Genomic DNA, 20,383 nt, shown 5'->3' with positions numbered 1-20,383 from the left:
CGCTTCCGACGGTAAAACCGCCGGTAACTTTTGGCGGGAAACCACAAAAAATACGTGCCAAGTTTAGCGTCAGATTTATCGTGGGAATAATCCGACGGTTGACACGATTAATGGAACGCTGCATTATGGTGATCCACACCGTGTTATCGTCAAAAGTATCCGTCGGTAATCGTACCCTAAATTGGCGCCGCAAACCTCCTCCTCCCTTCATTTCGCATTCAGTCTCCCTCTCTGTTGAGTTAAGAAATTAACTAATATAATTGATGATGACAAACATTTGATTAGTAGGCTAATCACCCAATTAGTTTTGATTATTTTGGATAAGTGATGCAGGCCAAAAATAAGTGTTGCAGTAGCCCAATATTAAACAAAAGATATCTGCTAGTGGGCTAAATGGTAAGTGAAAATAAACCAAGCCCAAGTCATTCATCTCAAGCTCAATTCTTCAAGAAGCAAAGGCAAGGAACCAACGGGCTGAACTTGAGTAGAACCCGATCCAAGCCCGAATTGATTTCAATTCCCTCTCACTTACTTTCACCAAATCAACGTTCTTTTTCTCTGTCTCAGTCAAATCACAGAACTCAGAAAAAATAAGAAAGAGAACTTAGTTCCTAAGCTAGTCATGAGAGAAGAAAAAAAGTGAAAGACCAAGCTTGAAAGGCAGAATTTTAATCATCCTTTTCAAACCAAATCAAGCTTAGGTAAAGGTTAAAGGTAACTCATTTCCTTTTACATGCATCAGATCTTCTTCTCTTCATCTTCAACGTTCTGCCTATCCATTCTGAGTTATATGGAAAAGAGAATTTCTGTTATTCTCTGTTGTGCATCAACGGTTGAAAATATGTCTTGGGGACCAAGTTGTGTTTCAATGGTCAAGATCTGGATTTACCATTGAAGAAATCTTTTTCTGCTGATAATGTGGCTTTCGGTCAAGAGAGAGAAGTCAGAAGCAAAGTTTCCATTGTGAGGATTAATGGAAAAAAGTGAGACAGTGGGTTGGTGAAGCTCAAGGCTCAAGAAGTTGACATAGGACGAGCAACCAAGCAACATGCAAGGAGATAAAAGAAGTCTTGCTGTTCATTCAGAGGCCAAGGAGAGATAACCCAGAGTATTGAGGTTTTGTTCTGTGAAGTGTTCCCTGAAGAAGTTCTTCTACTTGGACAGTGCTTTCTTTCAAAGAAGCATTCCGCCAAAAATGAAGAACTGAATCAGAGACATGCAAATGTGGTTTATCACATAGCAAAGGTGATGTTGATGAAATCAATCTCCTTCATGTTTTACAGATTGTGATGTACTTTTCAATATTTATCTTTCTGTAAGTTCTTAAGAGAAAAGGCATATTGAGAGAGCTCAAGCAAAAGCCATGAGTGGAAAGAGGCTGAGAGATACACTTGAGAGAAAAGCCTAGAGTTATTTTCAGATTTCTTTAGGTATGTCTATGTCTTGTATCTTATACCAGTGAGGTATCTCTTTCTTAGTTGGGTTAGCACTAAGAGTGAATAGTTAGGTATTAGCATAGCCAATGTCAAGTTAGGTTAGAACTTGAGTGTGAAAGGGTGCTGGAATGCTGAATGCTAAATTAGCTAAAGTTGATTACTATTTTTGTGGATTTTGTTTAATTTTTGTTTGACTGGTGCAGATTTTAACAATCTTGATTTCAAAATGTTTGCTAATGTTGTGAACTGTTATGAATGATATTGGAAACTTGCTTTATATGTTGCTGTCTTGTCCCTGACCCTGATGTGTTAATGCTCTGTTTTGGCTAAAGCATGATCTGTCATGAGCTATTAAAAACTATCACTGTTTGCTGCATCTTTGGTTAGTATATAGTATTTGTTTGGTTCCAAATAAGCATATGTAAACAGGAAAGAAGAGAAGAGCATAAATCTAGGGGGAGATAATCTTGAAAAATAAAGGGGGAGCAACATAAAAGCAAATGACAAAAAATCAAAGGGAGTCCTAAACCTTACTCAAATTCATTTCCTTTTGTTTATTGCTTAAATTATGTTTATCATCAAGGAGGAGATTGTTGAGTTAAGAAACTAACTAATATAATTGATGATGACAAACATTTGATTAGTAGGCTAATCACCCAATTAGTTTTGATTATTTTGGATAAGTGATGCAGGCCAAAAATAAGTGTTGCAGTAGCCCAATATTAAACAAAAGATATCTGCTGGTGGGCTGAATGGTAAGTGAAAATAAACCAAGCCCAAGTCATTCATCTCAAGCTCAATTCTTCAAGAAGCAAAGGCAAGGAACCAACGGGCTGAACTTGAGTAGAACCCGATCCAAGCCCGAATTGATTTCAATTCCCTCTCACTTACTTTCACCAAATCAACGTTCTTTTTCTCTGTCTCAGTCAAATCACAGAACTTAGAAAAAGTAAGAAAGAGAACTTAGTTCCTAAGCTAGTCATGAGAGAAGAAAGAAAGAGAAAGACCAAGCTTGAAAGGCAGAAGTCTAATCATCATTTTCAAACCAAATCAAGTTTAGGTAAAGGTTAAAGGTAACTCATTTCCTTTTACATGCATCAGATCTTCTTCTCTTCATCTTCAACGTTCTGCCTATCCATTCTGAGTTATATGGAAAAGAGAATTTCTGTTATTCTCTGTTGTGCATCAACGGTTGAAAATATGTCTTGGGGACCAAGTTGTGTTTCAATGGTCAAGATCTGGATTTACCATTGAAGAAATCTTTTTCTGCTGATAATGTGGCTTTCGGTCAAGAGAGAGAAGTCAGAAGCAAAGTTTCCATTGTGAGGATTAATGGAAAAAAGTGAGACAGTGGGTTGGTGAAGCTCAAGGCTCAAGAAGTTGACATAGGACGAGCAACCAAGCAACATGCAAGGAGATAAAAGAAGTCTTGCTGTTCATTCAGAGGCCAAGGAGAGATAACCCAGAGTATTGAGGTTTTGTTCTGTGAAGTGTTCCCTGAAGAAGTTCTTCTACTTGGACAGTGCTTTCTTTCAAAGAAGCATTCCGCCAAAAATGAAGAACTGAATCAGAGATATGCAAATCTGGTTTATCACATAGCAAAGAGGTTGTTGATGAAATCAATCTCCTTCATGTTTTACAGATTGTGATGTACTTTTCAATATTTATCTTTCTGTAAGTTCTTAAGAGAAAAGGCATATTGAGAGAGCTCAAGCAAAAGCCATGAGTGGAAAGAGGCTGAGAGATACACTTGAGAGAAAAGCCTAGAGTTATTTTCAGATTTCTTTAGGTATGTCTATGTCTTGTATCTTATACCAGTGAGGTATCTCTTTCTTAGTTGGGTTAGCACTAAGAGTGAATAGTTAGGTATTAGCATAGCCAATGTCAAGTTAGGTTAGAACTTGAGTGTGAAAGGATTGTGTCGATCCTGTGAAATTGGTGTATGTAATACTGTTAACTATAGTGGAAATTCCTCCATTGTTGTGGAGGAGACTGGATGTAGGTTGCATAGCACAAGGCAACCGAACCAGGATATATGCTGGTATTAGCTTTTCTTTTCTCTGCACTGTTGTATTTTCTGATATTCATGAGACAAAAATAAATTGTCTCATAAATTTCTGCTGCTTAGTTCAAACAGAATCAGAATTCAAAGTTTGCTTTAAAGGGTCATTTCAGTAACTTAAAGGAAAGGCATAGATTCAACCCCCCCTTCTCTAAGCCTACCACAACCTTCAATTGGTATCAGGAGCTAAGGTCTCAAGAATCAAGCTTAACCGCTTGGAGCAAAGATCCAATGGCGAACAACTTGGGCACAACCACAGTTGCCTACACCCTCACTGAAGGCCAGTCAAACAACCGGCCACCTTTCTTCAACGGAAAAAACTACGCTTACTGGAAAGAGAGGATGAGGATCTTCATCCAATCCATTGATTACAACATATGGAAGATTGTTATGAGCGGTCCCAAGATTCCAACAAAAACAAGTGCTGATGGAGTGGTGACTCCAAAAGAAGAAGCTGAATGGAATGAGAACGACAAGAAGAAGATGGAGCTGAATGCTAAAGCCATCAACCTTTTTCACTGTGCTATCAGCTTTGAAGAGTACCGAAAGGTGTCTAGATACAAGACAGCCAAATAAATCCGGGAAAAACTCCAAGTTACACACGAAGGCACTAAACAGGTCAAAGAAACGAGGATTGATATGCTGCGAAAAAAATACGAGATGTTCAACATGAGGGATGGAGAAAGCATTGATGAAGCGTTTGAGAGATTCTCAATCATTATCAACAACCTTGATGCTATGGGTACAAACTACTCAGAACAAACCTTCGTGAGAAAACTCCTTAGAAGCCTCACAAAAGAATGGGAAACCACTGCCACTGTTCTAACCGAGAGCAACAACCTAAGCCCCATAACCTATGATGAGCTGAGAAGAAAACTCCTGCCTATGAAACCACACACACAAACCTGGACTCAAAGAAAAAGGGAATATCCCTCAAGTCAAAAATAGAACCAAAAGAGAGTGAGTCTAGTGATGGTATTTCAGATGATGAGCTTATGTTTTTTGCTAGGAGATTTAGAAGGATGATGAAGAACAAGGGCAAATACAAGGGTTCAAGCTCAAAGGAACACAAGATGGACTTGAGCAAAGTGACGTGTCATCATTGCAAGGAGGCTGGACACTTCAAGCTAAACTGTCCAAAGCTCAAAACGGAAGACAAAGGAAAGAAGGAAAGGAAGAGAGTGCTCATGGCAGCTTGGGAGGATCTCGAAAACGACTCCAATGAGAAAGAAGATTCTGAAGGTGAAAACAAAGATTGTTTCATGGCTGGAAACAATAATTTTGATGAGGTAAATTACTTTGACTTGTCTATGGATGATCTACATGCTATTATTGATGATCTCATCTTAAACACCTCAAAACTGCTTGACAAGTACAATGAGTGCAGATATGAAAGAGATGTGTTAAGAGCTAAAAATGATTTTTTAAAAGAAAAAGTGAAGGAAACAGAATGTGCTTTGGACATTATTGACGAAAACAGATTTCTAAAATCTGAACTTGAAAAGTTAAAAGGAAAGCACATTGTGGATCCTTCTCATGGGTTAATTGCTGAAAATAAAAAATTAAATGATATGATTAAAAGACTGAATAGTGACTTAGCAAAATTTGCTCAAAGTTCTAGTAACTTGGACAGATTACTTGCAAGTCAAAGACCATTATTTGAAAAATCTGGTTTAGGCTATATAGCCAAGGAAGATGCAGTTTTCAATGATTCCTCTATAAAATTTGTGGCTTCTTCATCAAATACTAAATCCACACCAAACAAATCTGGTATTGGATATGTTCCAACATTTGAAGAAAAATTTGATGAAGTATACACAAGTGAAACTGAGCCTTCACCAAGAAACGAACCGAGTCCAAACAGGCCAGGTTTGGGATACATTTCGAAAAATGAGGCTGCCTTCAAGAAACCACAAATTTACAATAAAACCTCATATTTGAAAAGTCCAAAAGTTCAAAAAAATTCTGGTGAAAATACTTTTGCAAAGAGGAACAATTTTAATAAAAATCAGTTTGTCAAAAGCAATGCATCTTTTCCAAAAACCAGAAAATTTCAACCCTTTAATCATTTCAAGCAAAACAACTCACCTCAATTTCAGCGATACACATCAAAAAATTATTGTGTAAATTGCAAAAAATTTGGTCATTCATATGCACAATATTTCATTGAAAAGAGAGTTGTGGGAAACAAAGTTTGCAATGTTGTTTGTGATTTCAATGCACTTGGGCAACCAATGTGGATTAACTTCAAAGGATCCAAATTTATTTGGATACCTAAGGTTATTTGAAGCTTTTCATGCATATTTGCCTAGCATCCAAGAACAAAAAGGATATGTGGTACTTAGATAGTGGATGCTCAAGGCACATGACTGGAAGGTCAACTTACTTCATCAAACTAAACAAGTATGATGGAGGTTTTGTGACATTTGAAGATGATGGTAAAAGGTAAAATAATTGCTGTTGGAAAAGTAGGTAATGAACAATCTACTTTCATTGATGATGTATTTTTGGTATGTGGTTTAAAGCACAATCTTTTGAGTATAAGTCAGCTGTGTGACTTAGAATATTTAGTGACTTTCAAAGGGCTTGAATGCTGTGTTATAAATGAAAAGACAAATGAAGTAGTGCTTTTTGTTGCCAAGCGTTTTAATAATGTGTATGGACTTACACTTGATGAACTAAAGGATAAAAATGTAGCATGTTTTCACTCTAAAGAATATGAAAAGTGGTTATGGCACAAGAGATTGGGCCACACAAGTATGTTTCAAATAAACAAACTTGTAAAGAAAGAATTAGTAAGAGGTCTTCCTTTGATAAAGTTTGACAAAGACATCACTTGTGATGCTTGCCAAATGGGAAAATAAACAAAAAGTTCTTTTAAACCAAAGGAAGACATCTCTACTAAAAGACCACTTGAATTGCTACACATTGATTTATTTGGTCCAACAAGAACTCAAAGCCTAGGTGGTAAACATTATGGTTTAGTGATAGTGGATGACTATACTATGTTTGGTTGGATTTTATTTCTTGCACACAAAAATGAAGCCTTTTCGGCCTTTGAACCTTTTTGTAAGAAAATTCAAAATGAAAAGGATTTGAAAATATCTTCTATAAGAAGTGATCATGGAACTGAATTTGAAAATAATTTATTTGAATCCTTTTGTGATGAATTTGGGATATCTCACAACTTCTCTTGTCCAAGTACACCACAACAAAATGGTGTGGTGGAAAGAAGAAATAGAAGCATACAAGAAATGACAAGAGCTATGCTTTGTGAGAGTAATGTTCCAAAATTTCTTTGGGCTGAAGCGGTTAACACAGCTTGCCACATTTTGAATAGAACAATCATAAGGAAATTTTTGAAGAAAACCCCTTATGAACTTTGGAAAGATTACCCATCAAACTTAGACTACTTGCACATCTTTGGATGCAAATGTTTTGTTTTAAATAACAAGAATAATTTGGGTAAATTTGATCCAAAGGCGTATGAGTGTTTGTTTGTAGGATATTCCACAACTAGTAAAGCATATAGAGTTTATCATCAAGATGCTAGGATTATTGAGGAGTCCATACATGTTACATTTTGTGATACTAACTTGGTGCAAAGTATTTTAGAAGATTGTGATGCAGAAAATCAAGCTCAAAAGGAGGTTGAATCTGTGCAAAATCAAGAAAATGGAAATTCTGTTCAAACTGAACCAGAAACTGTAGTTGCTGAAAATTCAAGAGATAATTCCATTTTGTCTCATGAATCTGAAGAAAATCTTGAAGCCAACAGCACCCAGAATTCATATCTGAATCTGCCTCCAAGTCCACCAGACCTCGAGAATGGAGATTCTTGAAGAATTATCCTGAGGAATTTGTCATTGGGGACGTCTCTCATGGAGTTAGAACTCGGTCTTCAACAAGAAAAGAAAATGAAGGAACCAACATTGCACTCCTCTCTCAAATGGAGCCTCAAAATGTTAAGAAAGCCCTTAGTGACCCTTCTTGGGTAAAGGCAATGGAAGATGAGCTCCAAGAGTTTGAGAAGAACCAAGTTTGGACATTGGTTCCTAGACCAAATGGAAAGAAAGTGACCGAAACCGAATGGATATTTCGGAACAAGTTAGGAGAAGATGGCAGCATTGCAAGGAACAAAGCAAGGCTAGTGGCACAAGGATATGACCAAGAAGAAGGAATAGATTTTGATGAATCCTTTGCCCCTGTTGCCCGAATGGAAGCCATAGGGCTTCTCTTAGCTTATGCTGTATTATGTGGTTTTAAATTATATCAAATGGATGTGAAATGTGCATTTTTGAATGGTGTGATAGATAGAGAAGTGTATGTGGAGCAGCCACCTTGTTTTGAAAATAAAGAGCATTCTAACTATGTTTTCAAACTATCAAAAGCTCTCTATGGTTTAAGACAAGCTCCTAGAGCTTGGTATGAGTGACTTAGCTCTTTTCTTTTGAAAAATAGTTTTCAAAGAGGCACCACAGACACAACTCTATTTGTCAAGAATTTTAATGATTCTTTTATTCTAGTCCAAATATATGTTGATGACATTATTTTTGGATCAGGCAATGAATCTCTTTGTTCTGAATTTGGAAAACTCATGACAAGTGAATTTGACATGAGTATGATGGGTGAACTTAATTTTTTTCTTGGGATGCAAGTTAAACAAACTGAAAATGGTATTTTCATTCATCAAGAGAAGTATGCCAAGGAATTAGTTAAGAAATTTGGTATGGAAAATGCCAAACCCATGGAACTCCCATGCACCCTAATTCAAAATTAGATAAGAGAGAAACTGAGAAAGATGTAGATGAGACTAGGTATAGAGGAATGATTGGTTCTCTTATGTACTTAACTTCCTCTAGACCCGATATAGTGCAAAGTGTTGGATTGTGTTCAAGGTTCCAATCCAAACCAAAAGAGTCACATCTTTCTGTAGTTAAGAGGATCATTAGATATGTTCATGGCATATCTAATTTTGGTCTTTGGTATCTTAAGATTGAGGAATTTTCTGCAGTTGGTTATTGTGATGCAGATTTTTTCGGTGATACAGTTGATAGAAGGAGCACATCAGGCTTATGTTGCTTCCTTGGAAGGTCCTTGAATGTTTGGTCAGGTAAGAAGCAGCCAACAGTGAATTTATCCACTGCAGAGGTTGAGTATATAGCTGCCTCCTCTTGTTGTTCTCAGCTTATGTGGTTAAAAACTCAGCTTGCTGATTACAAGTTAAATGCTGAAAATATTCCCTTGATGTGTGATAATATGAGTGCCATTAATATTTCTAAAAACCCAGTTTTGCACTCTAGGACAAAACATATTGAAGTGAAATTTCACTCAATAAGAGAACATGTCCAAAAAGGGGATATTAGCATTCAATTTGTTAAATCGGAGGAGCAATTAGCAGACATTTTCACAAAACCACTTGCTGAGGACAGATTCTGTATGCTTAAAACTAGTCTAGGTATTTTAAGTTATGATTCATTGTTTAAAAATTACTGATGTGTTTGTTGGAGTTTTTGTCTCATAAACAGGTATGAGACAATTCTGGGCATGTGAAGAACTTTCCCTTCAATCAACGTGTTCTGGGCTTGTTGCAAGTGAAAGTTGATATGGGCCAATCTCAAAAATCAGATCATGGGTGGTCCTATGTGTTTTCTTAATTCAAACCACCTCTGGACCCAACATGAATGTTATATTTTTAATATTTGTTTTTGTCAGCTTCTGTGGTTCTGGTTTTTTTGTCCAAAAAGGCTTTCAGGTTTGTTTAATTTCTTTTCAAAAAGTGTTTTCAATATTTAAAATTAATTTTCTGTTTTATTTTAGAATCAAATAAAATCTTTCCTTTATGAGGTCATGTCTTTTCAAATCATATCAAAAGGCAGTTGCATGGTTTAAGAAATTTTCTTTTGGGTACGGTTACCAACACTCCATTTCTTCCCTCCATAACTCCTTCTCAAACTTTTCGGTTTCCTCCTCTCCCTTTATTATTTCTCTTCCCTCAAAATTCAGAAACCACCCACATGAGGAAGAAAACCATTCCACAAAGGCCTCCTCGTGAAAAGATCCTCAAACTTCCATCAAAACCGAAGCCATCTACTCGTTCAAGAGATCAGACCTTCACTCCCTCACCTTCTCCTTAGGGCTGCACATGGATCGGATAATATCCGCAGATCCGCGGTAATTATCCGCATCCGATCCGAATTTCGCGGATATTATCCGATCCGCAGAGTCATCGGATCGGATCAGATCCGATCCGCACTGTGATAGGATCGGATCGCGGATTTGGCAGTGATACCCGCGGATCCGATCTGCAGATCCGCACATGACCCATCATATAAATAGCTAATGTTATGTTATTGTGAGTTGTGACCTAACCCTAAATCCCTCATTACGGCGCTCCTCAGTCCTCACCTCTTTCACTCTCTGAAGTCTGAACTCTGGACTCTCCTCTCAATCTCAGATCCTCACTCACTTACTCAGACTCTCAAACTCTGGCTCTCCTTCTCCTCTCTGATCGACTCTGCCTTGCTCTATCACCAGTGTTCGCTGTCCATCACCGTCTCCTAAGGTCATTATTTACTGTTCTTCCAGGCTCCAGCTGCACGGTCGTCGCCTCCTCCATCGACGCGGTGGACGGCGGTCGCGTCGTTCTCCATAGGCGTTCTTCATAGGTCGCGTTCTTCACTGGCGCAGCGCTCACGGTCGGTGGTCTCCTCCAGTAGTGCGGTCACCTCCTCCAGCACTCACGGTCACATTCATCATTTCTTGTTCTCTCCAAGCAGCTTCGTGAATCTGTCAGAGTCAAACCAGCCGTCCTTCTTCTCCATCATTTTTGCTCTCGGCTCTTCAACTGATTAGGTATTATGGGTAAATTAATTTTATTTTATTTTCTCTTTTTAAAACTGTTTTAATAATTGATGAAATTGTTGGCTATTTTTAGGAAAATATTTCATGACTTCAAATTACTAGTGATTTTCACAAAATGTAGTCCCTTATTTAAGAGCAATCAACTTCATTTCATGATCAATAGATCGAAGAAGTATTGCATCAGAGAATAGAGAACCAATGATATGTTTTGAGCCAATCTGGAAGATAGAAATTAAGCATTACTTTGGCTACATAATTATTAACTTATTCCTTGTAAAGTCTCTTTCTGAAGGTGTCAACTATGGTGGCCTGAATTCTAATATTTTCAATTTAGTTATTAGCATATGGGATGTAATTTGTAAACTTTATTTCCGATGGTGGGAAAAATGTTGGATTCATATCTCAAATGTCAAGTAATTAAATAATCCTTGAAGACAATACCATGTGATTTCCCATTTGCTGTCTCTATCCATAGACCCTATGAAGGATATGGTTTGATTTCATTGTTTGTTCTTATAATGATAATAATATTAATATTTGTAAACTGATATAGTGTTATGGCTTATTTTAAAGTACTTGAATCATTGTGTTATACTGTTATTATGTAATAAAATCTGTAAATTTAAATGGTTTATTCAACTGTAAACAGATATGGCACTGAGGGTTTATATGGTTTAAAGGTTTAATTGTTTGAAAATTAAGATGGTTTATTTGATTGAAGTCATATGGCACTGAGGGTCTGTTGTTTGTAAACTGATATAGTGTTATGGCTTATTTAACTGTAGGATTCTGTTGGAAAATTAGAATGGCTAATAAACAAGCGCTTACAACTAATGCAAGTGGGTCTGAAGTTGGGAGCATTCCTACTCCACCTAGTGTCGCTGGATCTACACCAGAAGAATCAACAAAGGGAGGAGAAACAAATACCAATCCAGCTTCAAGTGATGCTCCTTCTTTGGCGACAGCAGCACAATCTGGCCAGTCAGGTAAAAGAAAGTCTACTAGACCCCCTTCTATTGTTTGGGATCACTCAAAAAAAATGATGAGGAAACTAAGGCTCAATGTAAGCATTGTTTGAAATGGTTACAATGTCATAGTCGTAGGGATGGGACCTCTAACCTAAAAAAACATATTGGAACTTGTGCGAAGAACCCGGAAAATCATGTTGATAAAAAACAGAAAACTCTTGTGTTCACAAATTCTAATTTAGAGGAACCACCAACATTAAAGGTAGTAGATTTTAATTAAGATCGGTGTAGGCTTGCACTTTGTAAGATGGTGATAATTGATGAGCTTCCATTTAGGTTTGTGGAAAATACTGGTTTTAGGGGATTTTGTGGTGAAATGCAACCTCAATTTAAGATTCCGAGTCGTATGACAGTTGCTAGGGATTGTATGCAGTTGTATGTAGAGGAAAAAACCAAACTTAAGTCTCTTTTGGAGCTGAATCATCAAATGGTTTCTTTAACTACTGATACTTGGACGTCTGTTCAAAACCTCAACTATATGTGTGTAACAGCTCATTATATTGATGATGGGTAGGCATTGAATAAGAAGATCATGTCCTTTAATTTGATTGCTGATCATACTAGTGTTACCATAGGAAAAGCTCTAGAGAAATGTTTAAAAGATTGGGGTATTCAAAAACTTTGTACTGTAACTGTGGATAATGCTAGTGCAAACTTTGTTGCTGTAAATACTTTGGTTAAAATCATGCGAGAATGGAATGGTGGTACTATGTTGGGTGGGGAATTCGTTCATTTGAGATGTGCTGCCCATATTTTAAACCTGGTTGTTTGTGATGGTTTGAAAGATCTACAGTCATCTATTGCTAGGATTAGAACTTCTTGTAAGTTTGTGAAGTCATCTCCATCTAGGTTTGCAACCTTTAGGAGGTGTGCACATGAGGCAAACATTACAAGTCGACAAATGATTGTTCTTGATGTGCCGACGAGGTGGAATTCTACTTATATGATGTTGGAAGTGGCCGAAAAATTTGAAAAGGCATTTGCTCATCTTGCTAGGGAAGATGCTCATTTTGAAAGATACCTTGAAGATGATGGGGCCTCCTAGTGATGAGGATTGGAGTAGAGCTCGTATCTTTATACGTTTTTTACAAATCTTCTATCATGCAACGCTTTCATTCTCTTGTTCTTTGAATGTCACTTCAAATACTTTTTTCCATGTATTGTGTAAGATTTTATGCACTTTGAATAAATGGATTATGAGTGATGATTTAGTGTTGAATGGAATGGCAACAACGATGAAGGCTAAATTTGATAAGTATTGGGATGATTCTGATCATTCTTATACTTCTACTCCTTTGACTTCAGTGAACAAGCCATCTCTGAACTATCTATTACTTGTTGCTGTTTTTCTTGATCCGCGGTATAAATTGGAATATATTCAGTTTACTTTGTCTGAGATGTATGGTCAAGGTGAGAAATCTTCAAGGATCTTTAGAAAATTGAAGGATATCATTGCTAAATTGTTTGAGCAATATAGCATATGGAATCCACGACCCCCTGAAGACACTCAAGATGCTAGCATTTCTTCGGATACTACACCAAATCCTAGTGTAGAGATGAGTGAGAATGATAGTATTACGATTGAAGATCCTATGAGCAAGTGGAAGCGAACTCAAAGGATAAAATTAAGTGAGTTGAAGAAAAATGAAATGGATAGGTATTTGGAAGATGAAGTGGCAGAAGATTTTAGTGGATTTGATATATTGAGGTGGTGGAGAGGAAAGACTTTGAGGTATCGTGTTCTCTCTTGCATGGCTAGAGATATATTAGCTATTCCTGTTTCTACTGTGGCATCTGAGTCAGTTTTTAGCACGGGAGGTCGTGTCCTTGACCCTTATCGCAGTTGTTTGAGTCCCACCACTATAGAGGCGTTAATTTGCACTCAAAATTGGTTGAAGCCTGCTAAGATATTGGTTGAGCTTGATGAAGGAGATGTCGCTGTTGATTCAGGTATATAATGAATTAGTTCATTTGTATTTTATTAATTATTATTCATTTTTTGTCTTTCATTTTAGAGCATTGACATACCATGACATATTTTGTTATTGTTGAATTGAATAGAATTTTCTGGAGTTACTAGTGTCGGAGATCCTGAAGTTCAAAGTGGAATGCAATCTCATCAACCATCTTAGGTATTCAATAGTGCTTGTATCCGATCCGTGTGCAGCCCTACTTCTCCTCCTACCTCACCTCCTCGTGTTGATCCCACGGCGCGGACCAAGACCACACCAAGATATCCTGCCTCTGCCAAGCCGACGCCACCACCAAAGGCAACTCCCTCCAAACCAAGCTCCTCAAAACCTAGCTCATCCAAGGGCAAGCGTTCTGCTGTTGAAGAACCTGTTCCTGAGACAACCCAACCTAAGCCAAGGTCTGTTCCATTGCGTTCACAAAGAGGTAACCCTCGTCTCCCTCTCAAATCAGTTAGAGAACCAGACATTGATCCTTTTGCTCACAAATCTCACTTCATGACATCTCACTCCAACTATAACCCCCATCGCTTCTAATCTGTCATGAACCATGATTTTTATGAAGGAGTTATAAAGTATCGCACCTTGTGTCCCTCTTTTCTTGCTGATTTACCTACTTTGAAAAAGAAAGGTTTTTCTTTTGTAGAAAATCTGGAATTTTTAGACTGGAATCACCTTTTTAAAATAAAAAAACTTGTATATCCTCTGTTGGTCAAAGAATTTTATGCAAATATATGACTTACCATGAAGGAAGTGTGCATTCTTATGTTAAGGGTAGAGACATTATTTTAAATGATGAAACAATTAGTGATTATTTGAAGTACACTGATGTTGGGCCGTGTGCTTATACGTCTGTAAAGTGGGATGAAGGAGTTGGTATCTCTTACCATGATGAGTTGGCTCACATTTGTGAACATGTCTCCTTGATTGATGGCATTACACCCACTCACAAAGCCCTAGGATATGAACGTGCTCAGTTGCACCGAATTGTCAACCACATCTTACTTCCTCAAAGTGGTTCATATCAAAGGGTTTCTTACACAGACACACTTGTTTTGTATGCCCTAATCACGAAAATAGAAATTTCTTTTGCCTATTTGATGGCTAGATATATGTTTGATTCTGTTAGAAGTGAGAAAGATAAAGCACTACCTTATGGCATGTTTCTAACTTGCATATTTGAGCATTTTGGTGTTGACCTGTCAAATGAGGATTATGAAAACAAACATTCATATCTAAAAGGGGGTGGTTCAGTAAAATAGCAAAAAGGACCTACTCGATCTGAGAGAGTAGTTCTAGATGATGATGATGAAGAGTTCATTTCTGATGACTCTCCTCCTCCTTCCACCGAGGGTACCTCCATCTCTACTGGCAAAAAATCTGCTCTGCTGAAAGTTGTCATAGATGTTGTTCAGGAGTTTGTCTCCCAATCTAATCACATGATTGCTATGAGCAAAGAGCAAAGGAAGCTAGCATGCAAGCATGAGAATTTCCTCCGGAAGTCAAGAGATAGAGTGGCTGTGTTCATGACTTTCATTGATAACCTTCAAAAGGATGAAGATCCTACAACTGATGCTGATGAAGAAGTTGATTCGGAGGGAAATGGTTCGGATGCCTAGGATTGCTACATGAAGATGCTGCTGCCTGCTATTTTTTTTGTCTCATGAATTCTGTTATTTTGCTACTTTTGAACTACTTTTGTTGTCTTGGATGACTGTAATACTCTAAGTACTGCTGCACTTAAGTTAAGTTTACTTCATATTTTGGACTGTGCAGTAATTCTTTCTTGCAAGATTTAAGGTGATATTTTTGTTGGTCTTGTTTATTATCCACCCTTGATGACAAAAGAGGGAGTAATAGGTGCTGGAATGCTGAATGCTAAATTAGCTAAAGTTGATTACTATTTTTGTGGATTTTGTTTAATTTTTGTTTGACTGGTGCAGATTTTAACAATCTTGATTTCAAAATGTTTGCTAATGTTGTGAACTGTTATGAATGATATTGGAAACTTGCTTTATATGTTGCTGTCTTGTCCCTGACCCTGATGTGTTAATGCTCTGTTTTGGCTAAAGCATGATCTGTCATGAGCTATTAAAAACTATCACTGTTTGCTGCATCTTTGGTTAGTATATAGTATTTGTTTGGTTCCAAATAAGCATATGTAAACAGGAAAGAAGAGAAGAGCATAAATCTAGGGGGAGATAATCTTGAAAAATAAAGGGGGAGCAACATAAAAGCAAATGACAAAAAATCAAAGGGAGTCCTAAACCTTACTCAAATTCATTTCCTTTTGTTTATTGCTTAAATTATGTTTATCATCAAGGAGGAGATTGTTGAGTTAAGAAACTAACTAATATAATTGATGATGACAAACATTTGATTAGTGGGCTAATTACCCAATTAGTTTTGATTATTTTGGATAAGTGATGCAGGCCAAAAATAAGTGTTGCAGCAGCCTAATATTAAACAAAAGATATCTGCTGGTGGGCTGAATGGTAAGTGAAAATAAACCAAGCCCAAGTCATTCATCTCAAGCTCAATTCTTCAAGAAGCAAAGGCAAGGAACCAACGGGCTGAAATTGAGTAGAACCCAATCCAAGCCCAAATTAATTTCAATTCCCTCTCACTTGCTTTCACCAAATCAACGTTCTTTTTCTCTGTCTCAGTCAAATCACAGAACTTAGAAAAAGTAAGAAAGAGAACTTAGTTCCTAAGCTAGTCATGAGAGAAGAAAGAAAGAGAAAGACCAAGCTTGAAAGGCAGAAGTCTAATCATCATTTTCAAACCAAATCAAGTTTAGGTAAAGGTTAAAGGTAACTCATTTCCTTTTACATACATCAGATCTTCTTCTCTTCATCTTCAACGTTCTGCCTATCCATTCTGAGTTATATGGAAAAGAGAATTTCTGTTATTCTCTGTTGTGCATCAACGGTTGAAAATATGTCTTGGGGACCAAGTTGTGTTTCAATGGTCAAGATCTGGATTTACCATTGAAGAAATCTTTTTCTGCTGATAATGTGGCTTTCGGTCAAGAGAGAGAAGTCAGAAGCAAAGTTTCCATTGTGAGGATTAATGGAAAAAAGTGAGACAGTGGGTTGGTGAAGCTCAAGGCTCAAGAAGTTGACATAGGACGAGCAACCAAGCAACATGCAAGGAAATAAAAGAAGTCTTGCTGTTCATTCAGAGGCCAAGGAGAGATAACCCAGAGTATTGAGGTTTTGTTCTGTGAAGTGTTCCCTGAAGAAGTTCTTCTACTTGGACAGTGCTTTTTTTCAAAGAAGCATTCCGCCAAAAATGAAGAACTGAATCAGAGACATGCAAATGTGGTTTATCACATAGCAAAGGTGATGTTGATGAAATCAATCTCCTTCATGTTTTACAGATTGTGATGTACTTTTCAATGTTTATCTTTCTGTAATTTTTTTAGAGAAAAGGCATATTGAGATAGCTCAAGAAAAAGCCATAAGTGGAAAGAGGCTAAGAGATACACTTGAGAGAAAAGCCTAGAGTTATTTTCAGATTTCTTTAGGTATGTCTATGTCTTGTATCTTATACCTGTGAGGTATCCCTTTCTTAGTTGGGTTAGCACTAAGAGTGAATAGTTAGGTATTAGCATAGCCAATGTCAAGTTAGGTTAGAACTTGAGTGTGAAAGGATTGAGTCGATCCTGTGGAATTGGTGTATGTAATACTGTTAACTATAGTGAAAATTCCTCCATTGTTGTGGAAGAGACTAGATGTAGGTTGCATAGCACAAGGCAACCGAACCAGGATATATGTTGGTATTAGCTTTTCTCTTCTCTGCACTATTCTGTTTTCTGATATTCATGATACAAAAATAAATTATCTCATAAATTTCCGCTGCTGAGTTCAAACAGAATCAGAATTCAAAGTTTGCTTTAAAGGGTCATTTCAGTAACTTAAAAGAAAGGCAAAGATTCAACCCCCCTTCTCTAAGCCTACCATAATCTTCTCTCTCTCTCTCTCTCTCTAACCTTGCACCCTCCCACTCTCTCTTTAACCTTCTCATCTCTCCTTTCCGTCAACCTCCTCCACTGCAGCTACCTCTGACGCTGCCGCCATTGTCGAACCCCACTGCCTTTGTTGTTGGACCTCCCTACCGCCATTGCTACCCATTCTGCTTTTGCTTCTGCCGCCACTGCATCTCCACCCCTTCTCCATTTTCTCTTGTTCTGCATTCAAGGTTTTAATATCTAAATTCTATTTATTTCAAATTTTGTTATATCAAGTTAATTAATTAGTTCGTAGAGTTTAGTTAGTTTAATTTTCTGTTTTAGTGGATTTAGATGGTTAGGATATGTTAGAATAGGTTAGATTAAGTTTTGAGATTGGTGAAAAATATTGGATTATTGATCTGTTTGCTGATTCTTGGTGGTGATTTTTGTTTGGAAAATGTTTGAATGTATTAATCTTGATTGACCTGTTTATATGTTATCTTAATAATGATTGAATAAATTAATAAGTTGAGAAGGTTTGATGGTTATTTATTTTGGATGGAACCCTTCAAGGGTGTCTAAATTCGAATTTTAGGGGAGACTCTATCAAAATTTTATAAGATTTTCAGTGAAATCGAAAAAATTAAAATTATGTTTTCGAAATTGTTATAATTATTTGTTGGGTTGCTATATTTTTATTCAATTGTTAATGTGAATAATTATTTTGAAATTAGTTTATGCTCTTGATTTTATTAATTTGGTGTTATGATAAATATATATGGCATTTACAAGATAACTATATATGTATATATTCATTTTGGTTCTTATGAAAGAAACTTTTTTTCTTTACAATTACACGTTTATTGTTCTATAGGCACTTGTTATTTTGCTAACGAGCCAAGTTACTTATCCATTCTAATTTAATTATTTTGTAGCTAAAACACAATGTAATTTCCTTTTTTTTTATTTACTAAATTAAAACGCTTTCAGAATAATTTATTATTTATTGAGTTTTTTCTTATGTTATTATTTATTGGTGTTTGTTATCTTATTAATATGTTATTAATAAATTCGCTGTACAGACATGACGATAGGTAGCAAAGGTAGGTCAAGTGGGTCACATGGTTGTGGTCGAGGGTAGGCTTCCACCGAATCCCCCAAGGCTGCCCAGCCATCGCCCTCGACCCCGGCTATGGTGCGGAATTTCTAACCACAAACTAACCGGCAAGTGCATCGGGTCGTACCAAGTAATACCTCAGGTGAGTGAGGGTCGATCCCACGAGGATTGATGGATCAAGCAACAATAATTGAGTGATAGGCTTAGTCAGGCAAACAGAAAGTAATGTTTGGAAGTTTAAAAGATATTAAACAATATAAAGAATATTAAAGATAGGCAGATAAATAAGTTAGGAATAAAATATGGAGAAGGTAGTTAAGGTTTTAGAGTTATCTATTTTTTCGGATTAACTTTTCTTACTAACTATTTTAATCATGTAGGATTTAATTTATGGCAAACTATATGTGACTAGACCCTAATTCCTTAGACCTTTCTAGTCTCCTCTAAAATTTATTAACAGCCAATTCCTTGGTCAATTAATTCCAATTAGAGGGTGATGATCAAATTCTAGTTTATATGCCACAAAAACTCTAATTACCCAAAAATAAAAGGATTATATGTCATGTATCTCGTTAAATCCAGATAATTAAAATTTAGGAGAATATATTTTCAAACTATTGTTCAAGTAAAGAGCTTTTCCAAGTTTTACAAGAACTCAAATAGAAAGGGAGTCATACTTCCGTTCCACCCAAATTCATAAGGTAAAGAGCGAAAACAATTCTTAAATTATAAATCCATACATAAATTAAAAGAGAAAAAGCAATAAAATCAATCCATACAAATAGACAGAGCTCCTAACCTTAACAATGGAGGTTTAGTTGCTCATGGTTCAGAGTAGAAAACTAGGATTGTAAATTGGAATGGAATAATGTTCTGTTGGAATCACCCTGTTGGAATTCCTTTTATATCTAATCCTAATAATTTAAAATCTATTATCTAAAACTAAAATAATATCTTTACCTAAAAATAATATTTGAATTTAAATTTGAATTAATTAACAAGTCTTCAGTTGATGGGTGGAGACCACTTGTTTTGTCCATTCTGCAGCTTCTAATCTGTGTTTTCTGGGCTGGAAACTGGGTCAAAACAGCCCAGAAATCACCTCCAACGTTTTTCTGCGTTTTCTGCACGTGGCGCATGTCACGCGTACGCGTCAATGGTCTTTTTCGCGAGTGACCGAACTGACTTTTGTGTGGTCTAGAAATTTGCAATTAAAAGCTCGTTGTAAGTATAGTTTCTAAATCGACAAGAATCCTTTCGTACAAAAACTTTTGTTGTCACAAGTAACAAAATCCAATAAAATTTATAACCGAAGTATTTAAACCTCGGGTCGTATCTCAAGGAATTACAGAGAGGTGTGTTTATTATTGGTTATGGAAAAAAAGGTATATTTTTGAGTTTTTTTGAAATAGAGAACAAGTAATTTAAATGGCAAGAAAAATAAATTAATAATTATAAAGACTCTTGGCAAGGTATGAGAACTGGAAATCCCATCCTAGTTATCCTTATCAGGTGTGATGAGAATTATTGTTGGTCCCACTTAGTTAACCCTTACTAAATAAAGGAAAGTCAAGTGGACCAATTAACTTGATTCCTCAAGTCCTAGTCAACTCCTATGGAAAAACTAGCTTTAGAGGGATCCAAGTCAATCAGCAATTTCCAACTCTCAATCAACCGCTGAGTTTGATAACTCAAGTGTTACCAATTACTTAACCAAAACCAAAAGGAGAAAAAATCTAAATTATTTATATCATAAACAGAATAAAGCAATCATAAATCTGAAATACCTCAAATTGCATTAAATAGAATATTCAGATCTAACGTGGAAAGGTTCATAAGCCAATTTGGCAACATAAGTAATTAACAAGTAAAAGCATTAGAGTAAATAAAAGTAGAAGAGAAACATAAATTAAAGTTGGGAACATTGAACCTGGAATGGAGTAATAACCAT

General features: G+C 36.5%; 1 long non-coding RNA gene across 1 annotated transcript; it reads left to right on the top strand.

The window, feature by feature from the left end:
• On the top strand, positions 9,852 to 11,054 carry LOC110267001. Its single transcript, XR_002354283.1, has 2 exons — positions 9,852 to 10,353; positions 11,012 to 11,054. It is a non-coding gene; the product is annotated as an uncharacterized LOC110267001 (long non-coding RNA).

The sequence above is a fragment of the Arachis ipaensis genome, chromosome B09, assembly GCF_000816755.2.
Source record: "Arachis ipaensis cultivar K30076 chromosome B09, Araip1.1, whole genome shotgun sequence".
NCBI classification, from domain to species: Eukaryota; Viridiplantae; Streptophyta; class Magnoliopsida; order Fabales; family Fabaceae; genus Arachis; species Arachis ipaensis.
Note: the sequence above shows the minus strand (reverse complement) of the source record. Positions and strands in the feature narration are given on the sequence as shown.